Source organism: Typopeltis vanoorti, chromosome 3 (genome assembly GCF_054136105.1).
Source record: "Typopeltis vanoorti isolate ZY-2024b chromosome 3, IOZ_Tvanoo_1.0, whole genome shotgun sequence".
Classification (NCBI taxonomy): Eukaryota; Metazoa; Arthropoda; class Arachnida; order Uropygi; family Thelyphonidae; genus Typopeltis; species Typopeltis vanoorti.
The window spans coordinates 84,299,336-84,314,122 of NC_143551.1; the positions used below are offsets into that span (position 1 = coordinate 84,299,336).

At 37.7% G+C, this 14,787-nt stretch overlaps 1 protein-coding gene across 3 annotated transcripts in view; it reads left to right on the forward strand.

The window, feature by feature from the left end:
- The window catches only part of LOC150108341 (dynein regulatory complex subunit 11-like), a 455,807-nt gene that overhangs the window by 46,353 nt on the left and 394,667 nt on the right, over positions 1-14,787 (forward strand). For all 3 annotated transcript variants that reach the window (XM_090390703.1, XM_090390704.1, XM_090390705.1), the window contains exon 2: positions 7,957-8,047. The gene's annotated coding sequence lies outside the window, so the exon portion shown is untranslated. The remainder of the gene's footprint in view (positions 1-7,956; positions 8,048-14,787) is intronic.

Sequence of the window (14,787 nt, forward strand, 5' to 3'; positions counted from 1 at the left end):
CATGTAATAATAATAATTATTAGTATTATAATTTAAACCACTTAGATGATACTTCATTTTCAATCATTCATCATAAGCCTTCTTTCTGTGTTTGATGTTAGATGATATATTTTGCCATCTGGCCTCATTCTGAAATGAACTAACTGCTTTCCTACACTGAATCAATAGCCTGCATCCACCTATTCATTTAACATGGAAAAGGATATTTCTGGGAATTTACCCTTCTTTAACATCCTTCTTACTTACATGTGATTCCCATATTTTGCTCTTACTTTATTTATTCTCCTAATCTAAGAAACAGAATATGACATTGCCATAAGTAACTGATTTCGAACCAAATCCCAGGTTCTTCTGATTTCTCTCTCTCTCCATATACAGCTCTCTTCTATTTTTTTCTAATGCACTCCAAGCATCTATGTATATTCCAGAACTCCCTTTTGACATATTCTCACCATCATGTCATTCATTATTGCTGCTCTCCTCCTCCTCAATTCTGCATTTTCATATCTGGACATTATGCTTACTCTCTTCCCTCTCACACTTTTCTGTTACACAGTTCCTAACATTAACCTGAGATTTTGCTCACCATCTGATTCATGGCACCTCTCAGTTCATTCATATCATTCATCACTATTATATCACTACATTCTCACCTCTTCATTGCCATAATTCCACTCCCTATTATTTCTCTAGGCAAGCACTCCTTTAATATTCTATGCTGCAGCATTCTATTCTCTGCATGGTTCTGTTCTTGGACCATGGACAAATTCGAGAACATGGTTCTGTTCTTGAATTTGTTCATTAATGATATTTCCTATATCATTAATGAACAAATATTTAATTTGTTCATTAACGATATAGGAAAGGATCTGAGGGAAACTGTTCATTTATTTGCTAATGATGCAAAGCTGGGTCGAGCAATAGTTAATACAGATGATGTCAAAATTTTGCAGAATGATTTGGACAGATTGGTAGACTGGGCAAAGGAGAATGGATGTCAGTTTAATGTGGCAAAATGTAAGTTATGCATTTGGGGGGGGGGGGGGATATTACCAGCTGTATACCACATTGGTGGAATACTCCAGGAAATTGATGAAGCCAGACACTTGGTGGGAGTGTTAGTGGATAGTGGATAGCTAGTTAAAGTTTAGGGGACACATAGCAAAAGTAGCTCATCAGATTACTTGGTTAGTGAAGAATACTTTGATGAGCAGAGACAAGCGGGTTATTGTTTCTCTTTATTGAGCCTTGATAAGACCCCCCCCACCCCCATCTTGACTACTGCATGCAGATCTGGCTGCCAGGGTTTCTTGGTGATGGGAAGGTGATGGAGAGTATCCCAAGGCAAGTGACCAAGATGGTAGCAGGTCTATGGAATGAACCTTATGAGAACAGATTAAAGATTTGTGGGTTACAGAAAATGGTTGTTAGGTAGAAAGAGGTGATATGATTAAGACATACAAATTACTAAGGGATTTTTACAAGATTAATTCAGAGGAAATTTTGCAGAACAGGTGTGGTGGTGGTGATGGGAGAACTAGGGACCATTCATGGAAACTGAGTAAGAGTGTAGTTAGCAAAGGTATTAGAACTATGTTTTTCACTTGAAGAGTGGTGAATGAGTGGAATAGGTTGCTAGAGTCAGTTGTGGGTGTCATGACTGTGAATGTTCAAAGAAAGTATGATAGATACTGCACAAATGCAGAATAGTTCTTGACATGATGTTTAGGACATCCCTCAATGAATCTAATTGCTCCTTGCAGTTGCCCATGATAATAATAATAATAATAATAATTCTATACATCATGAATCACTGAATTGTCACACATCACACCTCTCAGAGATTGATTCATTCCTTGCTCGCTCCTATACTTCACTCTTTGCTCCTCCAACTGTTTTCCTCTTTGGTCTCTCAGTTGCCTGCTTTCCTTTCATCTCTCCTTATATACTTCTCAACTTATTTTTCATATCTTCCTCCCTCAGTACCACTCTGTGTCTGTCTGTCTATCTCTCTCTCTCTCTCTCTTTCTTTCTATTCAAGCATCCTATCATCATTTGATATTCACTGACATAATCAACACCATTTATCAGAATCCCTAAACCTTCAGTCATACTCCCTAATGTTAAGTCCCTTGTCACTTCATGCTCACCCTTCAATGATATTTTCAACATTTGGAAATATATTGTCTCTGACCTAAACAACTTCCTTCTCATGCTCATTTCATTTCATTAAAAAATAACAGTTACCTTAGCATTAGAGGATGATAATGGGGAAATTACCTTTTCTAAATCTGATCTGTGTTAATCAGCACAAACCAGATTAGGGTTAATTAAAAGGGTATTAAGGATTATTTTTCTTTAAATATCTATGAAATGTCTGTAAAATGTACTTGTTAACGAAGCTGAGTGGACTTTGGTTTGAATTTGAGACTGGTGAGAGAACATGTCAAGAATGTCACAAAAGTGAGTGTCAGAAGTGTGGGTTGGGTTGAGATATTGAAACAGCAGAAGTATAAGTTAATACACGTGAAAATATATGTGATGGTATAACATAAGATAGAATTGAGAGAGACAGAGAGTAAAACTGATAGAATTGATAGAGAAAAAAATAACTATCAAAAGAATAATAGTATGAAAGATGTGAAGAATGAAGAGTTGGCTGTAATGAGGGAGATAGTGCACTTCTGCAGTGTTATACAGGACAAAGCATAAGCTAGAGCAAATGGAGAAACACTTGATGAATGGTTCATCTGAGAACAGAAATAAAGAGGTGTGAGAAAAGAGAATGGACTAAATGAAATAGAGAAAAAGTTATGAGGATGCCATTATAAGAGGTGTGCTTGATGAGAGAGTGATGAAATTTTGTTTCCCCATGTGCACAGATTAACAATGTTAGCGAGGCTTTTAGAATACTGACGGGCAAAGTGAAAGATCTATCTATCTACAAGTCAGAGTATTTTAGTAATAAGGTATGACACTTTTTGGCTACTTGTATATTGGAAATATATGACTTCTGCATTACTTCAACCTTGATATCTCTTCTGAGTCTGACATCCACTGTTGAGACCTCCATAAAGGGTGAAAATGGTCTGGGTAGTGGCCCTTACCATAATACATAACATTATACAAGGATATGTGCCTTGTATTATGGGATACTAAGGCAATTGATGTGAAGTCATTAGCCCTGTATACAAGTAGCCCAGTCATATAGATACTTCAACACAAATTTTGTTTGCTTACACTTGGATAAAGGATGAAACCAAAAATATAATTTATTGACATCTTTAATTTATAGTATAACCAAGTATAAAAAAACTTTCAGCAAAGTGAAAGAGTTCATTGTTTTGGCTGAAATGAATGATTTGAAAAATGACAATTATAGTATGAGGGAGGACATGAAAGAGTTATTGAAAGTAGCAAACAAGAAGAGTGAGAGAATTAAGATAGTATTTTACCCCAGTGTGATAGAACTGAGATGAGTTGAGAAGAATGACCATGATAGCAAATGAGTCAATCTGCAGGTTATTCAGGAATATTGATGTGGAGATCTTGAATGTGTGGGGGAGAGTTTGACAGACGAAAGGACTTATGCAAGGTGAATCATTTACACTTGGGTGGATTTCATACTCGGAATCTAAAAAAAGATTGAAGTGAGTTGAATGTTGAATAAAGTGAGATTGGAGTTGCAAAATCAGGAAACTTGAGCTATTTGGGGGTGGGGTGAGGGAAGCTGTTGAGTGAATCCAGAGATACCAGTGAGGCAACTGAGTGTGAGAATATAGAAAAAATGCTAAGTGCATTTTTTCTATATTCTCACACTTTATGCTAACAATCATCACTTTATGCTAACAATCTCATTCTGGTTTGCTGGTAGCAAACCAGAATGAGATTGTTAGCATAAAGTGTAAGGATAGCAGTGGGCCTAGAGGCTATTGGACTTTCTGTACACTAATGTCAGGAGCATTCTGAATAAGGGGAGGAATTTTTGGCATTAGTTAGTTCTTCTTGGTTATTGGTTATTCAAAGGTTATTGGCATTAGTGAGATGGCTTACAGAAGGTGATATAGTTAGTGGAATAGAAAGAATGGCATAGTATTTTCAGGGAGGATAAAGAGAAAAAAAAAGTGGGAGTATTCTTGATGATAACTGATGAACTGCAACCAAAGAGAGGAGTTTAATGGTGAAAATAGTTTATTCAAGGCCATCTGGTGGAAGAGGCCAACATAATAAAATATACAGTTGATTGATTACTGCTATAGATCAGTGGATGTGAAAGATGATGAGGATAGTATGTATTGACAAATCAGCTCAATGAGTGGAGAGTGTGTAATTATTATGGTGAAGACTTCAACTATAGATTGGAAAGAAGAAAGGACACATGGAAGGAAAGAAATGGAATTTATGCAGTTACTAAGAATAATTACCTGAGGCAGCATATGATGAAATGGACCAAGGGTTTGAGAGTGCTAGATCTATTAATTACATCAGAGGATCTGTCTGTACCCAAGATGATCACATTACCACCAATTGGTGAGAGTGATCATGTCATCTTGACCTGCTAGGAGGTGGCTAATGTGTGCAATTTTCAGTTAAGAGGGAGTGTATACTGAATTACAGGGCTGATAACTATGACAAACTTGCCGATTGCTTGGAGTAATGCAATGGCATTAGGATTGGATGTTCATGGCTGGAAGCAAGGATTGGATGTTGATGATGCATGGTAAGTGATAAAGGAGTGTTTGGGGAAAGTAATAGTACACTGTATACCTAGACTCAGGAAGATAAATAGATGAATAGCATCATTAAACAGGATCTGCAAGAAAAGAAATATTTGTGGAAGGAATTCAAAGAGAAAGGTGATTATCTTGTGCATGAGCAGTACAAAGCACAAGCCAGAAGCATGTGGAATTCATAGGATATTACAGAACCTGGATGTAAATACAGCCTATGGCATTAGATGGCATACTAGCTCAAGTGTTATGAGAAGGTGCCAAGGAATTGGCAGCCTTTGATCACATTGTTTAATCTAAGTCTCAGGTCTGGATTAGTTTCAAGGGGATGGAAAGAAGGGAAAAAGTTCCATTGTACAAAGGTAGCTCCAAGACTGAGGTAGCAAATTACCGACCAATTAGCATCTCATGAGTGGTGATCAAGGTATTGGAGAAGTTGATTAAGGGAAAAATCGAGAAATGGACAGAAAGAATAGGATACTATAAGGGAACAACATGATTTTGTTGTTCAGGCAGTCATGCCTCAGTAACTTACATTTTATAATGCAGTGACAGCTGAGTTGGTAAAAGTAATGGGTACACGGTGATACTGGTAGACTTTGCAAAGGCTTTTGACAAGATTCAAAATTCTGATCAATAAATTGCAGTACATGGGATGGATATGAAGTTGTGCAGTGAGTTTGAGAGTGGTGGATGGAGAGATACCAGACAGCAGCTTATTCAAGAGTGTGTCCAGTATGACTAGTGACATGCTGCAGGGCTCTGTACTTGGGCCATTACTGTTTAATTTGTACATTAATGATATAGGAAATGATCTGAAAGGAAATATTCAGTTACTAATTTAATAAGCCAAAAGGCTATTTTACAGCAAATATGTTAATAGAGTGGGGGATGGTAAATCCCTTTATGTTTTTATAGCCGGGTACGAAACTCGGATCGAAATCCATAGAGTTTCTTGCTGAAAAAACTATCGGCGAGCCCAAGTGTAAATGATCACTTGGGTAGTACATGAGAGAATATTAAAGTATCATGTATTAAGTATTAAGGTATTATGAGAGAATATTAAAGTTAGTGACGGAGCTTGCTCCACCTTTGCATGGCGTTGCCCTGGTGTTGTACTACCGAAGTGATCATTTACACTTGGGCTTGCTGATAGTTTTTTCGGCAGGAAACTCTATGGATTTCGATCCGAGTTTCGTACCCGGCTATAAAAACATAAAGGGATTTACCATCCCCCTTTCTATTAACATATTCACCGGTAAAATAGCCTTTCGGCTTATTAAATTAGTAATTAACAATAAATATGGGAGTACACCGCTTCGGCAATTCGATAGTAGAGGTATGTAAGTTCATGTTCACTTAAAACCTTGATATTCCAGGTCTACCTACTCACTGATGAGACCTCAAAAAAGGTTGAAACCGGTCTGGGTAGTGACCTCTTCTCATAATGTAAAACAATATTTATACATCTCTTAGGAGCTGGGTTTTACATTATGAGAGAATATTAAAGTTAGTGATGAAGCTTGCTCTACCTTTGCATGGAGTTGTCCTGGTGTTGTACTACCCAAGTGATTATTTACCCTTGGGCTTGCCGATAGTTTTTTCGGCAGGAAACTCTATGGATTTTGATCCGAGTTTCGTACCCGGCTATACCTGGAGGTGTCAAATAATAATAATAATTATACCCACAATCTTGGTTTGGTATAGTATCTCTCACTAGCTTTTTTGTTTAAACTTTTCCTTATTTAAATTAGCTAAATGTAGAGAAATTGTTGCATCCATGACTAAGCCTTCAGATTGTTCAAAATAGTAGCCCAGAAATTTGAAGAAAGTGTTCTCTAGATAATGTTTGAAAAGTTTAACAGTATCAGGTCAAAAGATGTCTTCTAAAATTAAGATTGTCTCTTCCCTTGGAACATTAGTAAACAAACTTTTTACATTCAAAGCAATGAAATCCTTGGAGTTTATATCAAAACCTTACATCAAAAATGTTACAAACAAAATAGCAAAAATCCTATAACAATGTAACTTAAAAGTTGGCTTTTAAGTTAACTTTAATTAAAAGTTAATTAAAGTTAACTTAAAAGGTTCTGATAACTATGAAAAGTTTCCATGATGTTGAGATCATCAAAACACTATGAAGAGACAGGAATATACAAAATCTTTTGTAATTGTGGCATTTGTTATGTTGGACAGATGGGACAGTCTGGAGAAATCCATTAAAAAGGACATATCAAAGATGTGAAGAAAAAACAGACACATAAATGAAATCTAGACTAGTTTATCATACCACCAACAAAAAACATCAAGATAAGTGGATTCACTAAAATGCCATACATATAATTTAACAATTATATATGTCAACTTTCATATTAGTGAATTAGTCTATGAGACAAGCTATGCCAGATCTTGTAATAATACACTGCACATCAGATATCTCGTGCCTACGTTCTAAAATCATGTTGAATGAATTAAAAATATGATAATTCAGAAATATCTTGTAAATACTGCTTTATCATCTCATGGTCACTCTCACAAAGTGAGCAGGAGTAAACATCCTATGTACAGTCACATCCTCTGATGATATGATCAGACCTAAGACTCTCAGCTCTCATGTACCCTCCATTATTAGATATTTCCTAAGATAGCTGCCCCTGAAGAATTTGAGAAACTCATTTTCCTTATTCCCAGAGCTGTTTTTTTATGCCAATCAATACTGCTACATAATCAAAACCAATCATAATGATCATCCTTCACTTGCAAACTGATTTGTCAATGCACTTCTCTTTCTCCGCCCTCCACATTCTGTTGCCTATAGCAACATCCAATTAAATATCTCATCCTGTCAACTTCTACCTCACACTATAGTACCTCAAAACCACTGCCACCATTTCTCCCTTTTGTCTCAACTTCTGTAGGCATAATTCCCTCACTATAATCAACAACCCCTTCCCTCATTTAATAATAAACGAGAAAGATCCAGATACCGTTACCTGACTTCAGTTTAGCTTATATTTTTAAATCCATTTCATATTTGTTTTTGGATTTCTCTTCTAATCTATTGTGATATTTTCTCTCTTTTATCTGACTACCGCTAATTCATTACGCTTTCAATGACAAGAATATGATGTCAATAATGTGATAATTATTTTCTCTTAAAATATCAAATACTGTTAATATATCCTTGTTTATATTTTTTATTGAGAAATATTTTGTTTTATTATAGGCTGTATGATGAAAAATGGGCAGTTTCACAACATAACTTGAAATCTCTGCTAATTCAAGAAACACCTACTGAGGAAGTACCTCCTGAACGAGTAAGCATCTTCCCCAATTTTAATGTTTAACTTTTTTTATTTAAAATTTAAATTTTTTTTATATCTTTGACTGATTTTATTTTCTAATTCAATCTCTATGAATTTAAACTTTAGTATTTTACTAGTACTACTTAAAAATTTATTTAGGCATCTCTTGCACACCTGATTTAATTCCAAACATTTTAATTGAGATACTTCAAGAGACTTTTTAGGACAGATATGTGCAAATTTTTTTTTACATGGAACCATATGAATTTTATCCTATATAAAAAAAAAAAAAAAAAGAGAAGCAAACCATGCAACATGTGCACCCATACACATATCATAGTGATGGTATCAATACAAATTGACACTCATGGCCATGGTTAGTTAAATTAAAGATGCAAGAAATCATATTCTTGGTTTCATCTATTATTCCAAGTGTAAGCAAACAAAGTTTGATCATGAACTAACTTTATGACTGGACTACTTGTATATAGAGGCAAATGATTTATTATTATTATTTATTATTATTATTATTAAACAAGACCTCATGGAGTCAAAAACTCATCTAGGAGGTCCTTTTATCTCACACACATCTCATCATACCGGGTCTTAAACACATTCAAACTCCTTGCAGGCACCACACTCTCAGGCAAGGCATTCCAATCATTCACAACTCTGCACGAAAAAAACCTGCCTCTCACTCCCCTACTCACACCCTCTTTATACAGTTTCCAGGGATGACCTCTGGTTCTCCCCTGATCTCCCACTATTCTCTGTAGAACTTCTCCACCATTGATCTTATAACAACCCCTTACCAACTTGTAGGTCTCTATCATATCTCCCCTCTTGCTTCTCTCCACTAGACTCTGCAAATTACATCTTTTCAATCTTTCCTCATACTCGACATTCCAGAGGTCAGAAACTACCTTAGTCAGTCGCCTTTGGACCCTTTCCAACATCTCTTCATCCTTCTGAAAACCAGGTGAGCAAATCTGGGCACAATAGTCCATGTGTGGCCTAATCAAAGCCTTATACAATGGAACAAGAATCTCCCTACTTCTACACGTCAGTGTCCTCCTCATCATTCCCAGAAGTCTTTGTGTTGTCTTCACAATTTTGGCGATGTGTCCCCTAAATTTTAGATCCTTATCCACTATCACTCCCAGATCCCTTATGTCCTCTACTTCCAACAATATATTCTCACCAAGCATAAATTCTGCATCCCATCTTTGTTTTCCAAATTTTAAAACCTTACATTTTGCAACATTGAACTCACATCCCCATTTGCTTGCTGCCCAATCACTCAATTTATTCAAGTCTTCTTGCAAGGCCACAACATCTTCACTACTCTTTATCGTTCGTCCCAACTTTGCATCATCTGCAAACAACTGAATATCTCCATCCAAATCTTCGCCAATATCATTAATATACAAGTTAAATAGTAATGGCCTTAAAAGGGATCCCTGAGGCACTCCACTAGTGACTTTCCTTTTCCTGGATATTGCACCCCCATACACAACTTGTTGATACCTATCAGATAGCCAGTCTCCAATCCAATGCACTAATCTAATATCCAACCCCATCTGCTCTAGTTTGACTGTCAACTTATCATGAGGTACTCTATCAAAAGCTTTTGCGAAATCCAAGTATATTAATGTGTATCCTTCTCCTCTGTCCAAGGAAGCAGTCACTTTATTGTAATAAGTAAGTAGATTACTAAAACACGACCTCCCTTTAGCAAATCCATGCTGTCCATCAAAGATTATACCATTGTTGTCAAACCAACTCTGGATCCTAGTTCTCACAAGCTTCTCCAACAACTTAACCACAACACCTGACACACAGATAGCCCTATAGTTTGATGCTTGAGTTCGATCACCTCCTTTATGAAGTGGCACAATCTTGCCCTCCTTCCACTCTTTAGGGACATGACCAAGTGCAAGACTCGTATTAAAGAAATATGTCAAGGCAGGTGTCAACTCTCTGGCACATTCCTTCAGAATACGCAGTGATATATTATCAAGTCCCACAGCCTTATTTACATCTAGTTTACTCAACTCCCCAAACACCTCTTGCTCACTTACAGTCAGTCTCTCCTCCCCATCATCAACTGCTCTTAATCTCTCCATGAAGTCACATTCACAAGATTGAAAGATCTTTATGAACTGCTCATTAAGTATCTCCACCACACATTTGCAACAGCTGTCTTTATACCATTTCCTCCAATCAATGTCATCCTTCCATAATCATTCTTTCTTTTGCTGGCTACATATCGAAAGAACTCCCTAGGATTCTTTTTAGCTTCATTAGCTAACTGCTGTTCATACCTCTCTTTAGCTACTCTCACCAACCAAGTCACTCTCCTTGCCTGGTCTTTGTAGAACTCATGAAATTGGTTACTTCCACTTCTCTTATGCTGCCTCCACAATGCCCTTTTTCTCTGTATTGTATGCTTAATCTCTTTATTCATCCATCTCACACCTAACTTATTTAACCTTCTCACCCGTGGTATACATTTAGACATTGCATCCACTAAATATTTTTTGAAAATCCCCCAAGCTGCATTGATCTCTTTTCCAGCTAACTCCTCATTCCATGCTACACCTGCAAGCTGTCTCCTGAGCTCTTCATAATCACCCCCCCTTGTAGTTCCACATATACCCTTTTTTCACAGGGGTCCTTGCACTGCTGGCAACCATCCAAGTAATCACCTCATGGTCACTTTCACCAATTGGTGGATGATTTGATACCTCATTGATAATTACATCCTCCGATAAGATGACCAAATCCAAGACCCCTAATCCTCTTGTGACCTCTGTTACATACTGTCTGAGGTAGTTATCCCTCAAAAACTCAAGAAACTCATTTTCTTTACTTCCAGGTGCTATCTCTTCATTCCAGTCTATATTGCCATAATTAAAATCACCCATAATGATCACCCTTTTCTTATTTGCTTGGCTTATTTGACTATACATTTCACTATCACCACCATCCACATTACCAGGTCTATAACAACATCCCACCAAGTATTTGATTCTATTCACCTCTATCTCACACCATACTGCCTCAAAACCACTGGCCCCATTTCCCTCTTGCATCTCTACCTTGTATGGACATAACTCTTTCTCTATCATCAATAGCACTCCCCCTCCCTTTTTACCCCTTCTATCCTCACGAAACACATCATACCTTTCCATCTCTATTCCTGTCAGGATTTCATCCTCATCTAACCATGTCTCACTTATTCCGACAATCTCTGGGTGCACAGACGCAATTAGTGCAACCATTTCATCCGCCTTGTTTCTTATACTTCTAGCATTGGTATACAAACACAACAACTCATTTCTGGATCTACAGCTAGTTCCACTGATACCACTCACTCGATGTGATCTCCCCATGCTGGACTGGGGCCATTTCCCTTTCTGCTTCTTCATTTTACAACCCTTTGCAATTCCATCTGTTTCCTTTTGATCCCTGATCATCCCATTACTTTCCTGCCTACACATTCTCTCACCTCCTCTTGGAGCATCCACCTTTCTCATGCTGTGTATCCCTGTCCACCCTGAGCCTCCCCGTTTCCCTGCTCCTCTTGCACACCCATTCTCTCATTTTCTATACTCATACCACTCACTTCCCCATTCATTTCCACTCCTTCAATCTCTCCTGTCTTACTCTCCTGCTCTTCCACATCACACCCCTCTCGATCTGATTCATTCTCTCTATTCACTTCTCTACCTTCCAGCAGCAGTCTCTCCAAGCGACTCACACCATAACCACTCAAATGCAGTCCATTGCTCCCATACAGCTCACTTCGTCCCTCAAACTCATTCCACACATTAACAAACTCTACTCCCATCTCCTCACAAATTTCAGCCAGAATATCATTCATAATCCTTGCTCTCCGCCTCATTTCACCACAATCATACCTAGGCAACACACTGACCACCCTTCCTGTCACACTATTCTCCTTTATCTTTCCAAGCAGTCTCCTGACATTCATTTTGACATGCTCTTTGTTCTCTCTCAAATCATTCGTACGAATTAATACAATTAACTCCTTTGCTCGTTCCCGCCTCATATTCAATGCCTCAATCACTCTACTCATTTTACCGCCTGGAAAACATACCTTACATACCTTATGCATTTTATCCTCTAGCACACCTTTAATAATGGAGTCGCCATACAACGCCACTCGCTCATCTTTTGTTAACTCTTTCATGCCATCATGATTTATTTTAATAGTTTTGACCTGAATTCTCTTAATTTCATTCCGCATCCATTTCATTTCTTGCTTCATCCAATCCAATTCACCTTCCGAACCTCGTGACACATTCACTCTATCATTAAATCTTTCTAACTTTCTAACTCTCGACCCCCTCTTCTCACTTTCCCTCTCATTCATCCTTCTTTGTTTCCGTACTTTCGGTCCAACATACGTCCAACTTTCACTATCATTCTTCTCACTTTCACTCTCACATATTTTTCTTTGTTTCCGTAATTTTGGACTAACATGCGTCCAACTTTCTCTATCATTCTTCTCACTTTTACCATCATTCATCTTTCTTTGGTTCAGTACTTTCGTTCCAACATGCGTCCAACTTTCGCCATCAGTCATTCTTTTTTCGCTATCATTCATTCATTCGATTTTTTTTACTTGCGATTTCTGCACCACGCCATTTCTACTTTCATTCGTTCTCTCAATTTCGTTTCTTTCCGCCTCACTTTCGTCCCTTTTAACATCCGTTACGGTTATCAAATCGCTCTTTTTTTTTTTTCCTGATTTTTTAACATTTTTTCGGCTGTCATCCGCACCATCCTTCTCTTTCAAACGTGCACTCGCGACACAATCGGTACTAGCACTTTCTGTCATCAACTTCATATTCGCATTCATCAATTCCTCGTTCAGGTCACATTTTGCACACACCCTTCTTCCATCCGCACTAAACATCCACAAATCATTTATGTAATCGAAGGAATACATATAACAGACCTCACACTTAACGAACCGACTGAAATCCAAATTAAAATCATGGAATGACAATGCCGCCGCAATTTTTTTTTTTTTTTTCTCTGCAGGTTACTAGGTCTAATATTAACGTTTTCGTATTTAGTTTAAGCAAGAAAAAAAACCCCCCACTAATAATATCGGTAGCGTGCAACGTTTACAGCCGCTCTTACTTAAACAATTACGCATATATACTTAATTATTCCTAGTAAAACTTATCTGAATCAGGAGCTCTTCAAAACACGTTCGTGGCGCTTGACCCACTAGAGCCCTCCAATGCAGTCCATCAAGTTTGCACGTGAAGTAACTACACTCACAAACATTGTTTGCTTACACTTGGATAAAGAATGAAACAAGGAATATAATTTCTTAGCATCTTTAATTTATAATATAACCAAGTAAAAAAATGCAGCACCTTGGTTGGCCTTACCTAGCGCTTAAAGTGATTCTGTCAATTAACAGGTAGTTAACAGGTTCGAGTTCCATTGCCCAGTTGGAAGAATAATTGGATTATGCACCCTTCAAATGAAAAAAGACCTAAGTTCAATTCTCATCATAATGAGAAGATTCTTTATATGGACATATTCAACTGCAAGTGAGTAAGCTAATCTCGTATGGAAGTAGCAGAGATTTTCTCACAGAAACTAAGATTTATGAAGATAACTTTCTTCCAGAAACTCTGATTTATGGAGATAGCAGGGTTGTTCTTTTGGAAACTCAGGTTTTTAATTCTGCATACAGACAATTTGGCTAGAGAACACCTACAACTAACAGACAAAAGTACTGTTAGTGGATGGTAGTTGGTATAGCTTGTAGATAATGACATGATCTGGCAGATGCAGCATTAAGTGGTGTAGTGTTAGGTTGTGTCACAATTTTATTATTTTTCTTTTGCCAGAATGCAAAGTCATAGCAAGAGTTAACTGTCACTACAATAATAATACACCACTAATAATAATGATAATTAAAATGGTAATTAGTGATATTATTATTCTTATTGATGTTATTATTATTCAGGTCTCGATACAGTCAAGAGACTCATCATGGTAGGTCCTTCCTAGGAAACACAAAGTCTGTCATGCCACTCCTTGAACTCATTGACTGTTCTTGCTCTCACTACTCTATCAGGCAATGCATTCCACGGTTCAACCACCCTCCATGCAAAAAACCACTCCTCACCCTCTTGCTCACAGCTTCCTTTCGTAAGTTCCAGGGATGCCCCCCCCCCGTCATTGCCCCTTCCCGCTGTTCCACCAAGTGAAAGAACTCCCCAGTGTCAACCCTGTAACTACCTCTCAGCAGTTTAAAAGTCTCGATCATATCACCTCTCCTTCTTCTATCCAACAAACTCTACAGTCCACATTCCCTCAGCCGATCCTCATAACTAGCATTTTACAATCCTGAAACCATCTTTGTTATCGACCTCTGTACTCCTTCCACAATTAATTTATCCCCTTCAAATCATGTGGACCAAATTTGAGAACAATAGTCTAAGTGTGACCTGATCAGAGTCATATATAATGGAATGATAACTCTTTTATCTCTGCAGGTCAGCGTCCTTCTCAGTATTGCAGCAATCCTCTGGGTCACCTTCACCACCTTTGCAATATGCTCCCTGAATTTCAGCTTTCCATCAATCATCACCCCCCCCCCCAGATCTTCTGTCTCCCCTACTTCCTCCAGTACAGCTCCTCCAATCGAGTGTGCAGCCTCCCATTGATGTATCCCAGACTTCAAGACTTTACATTTT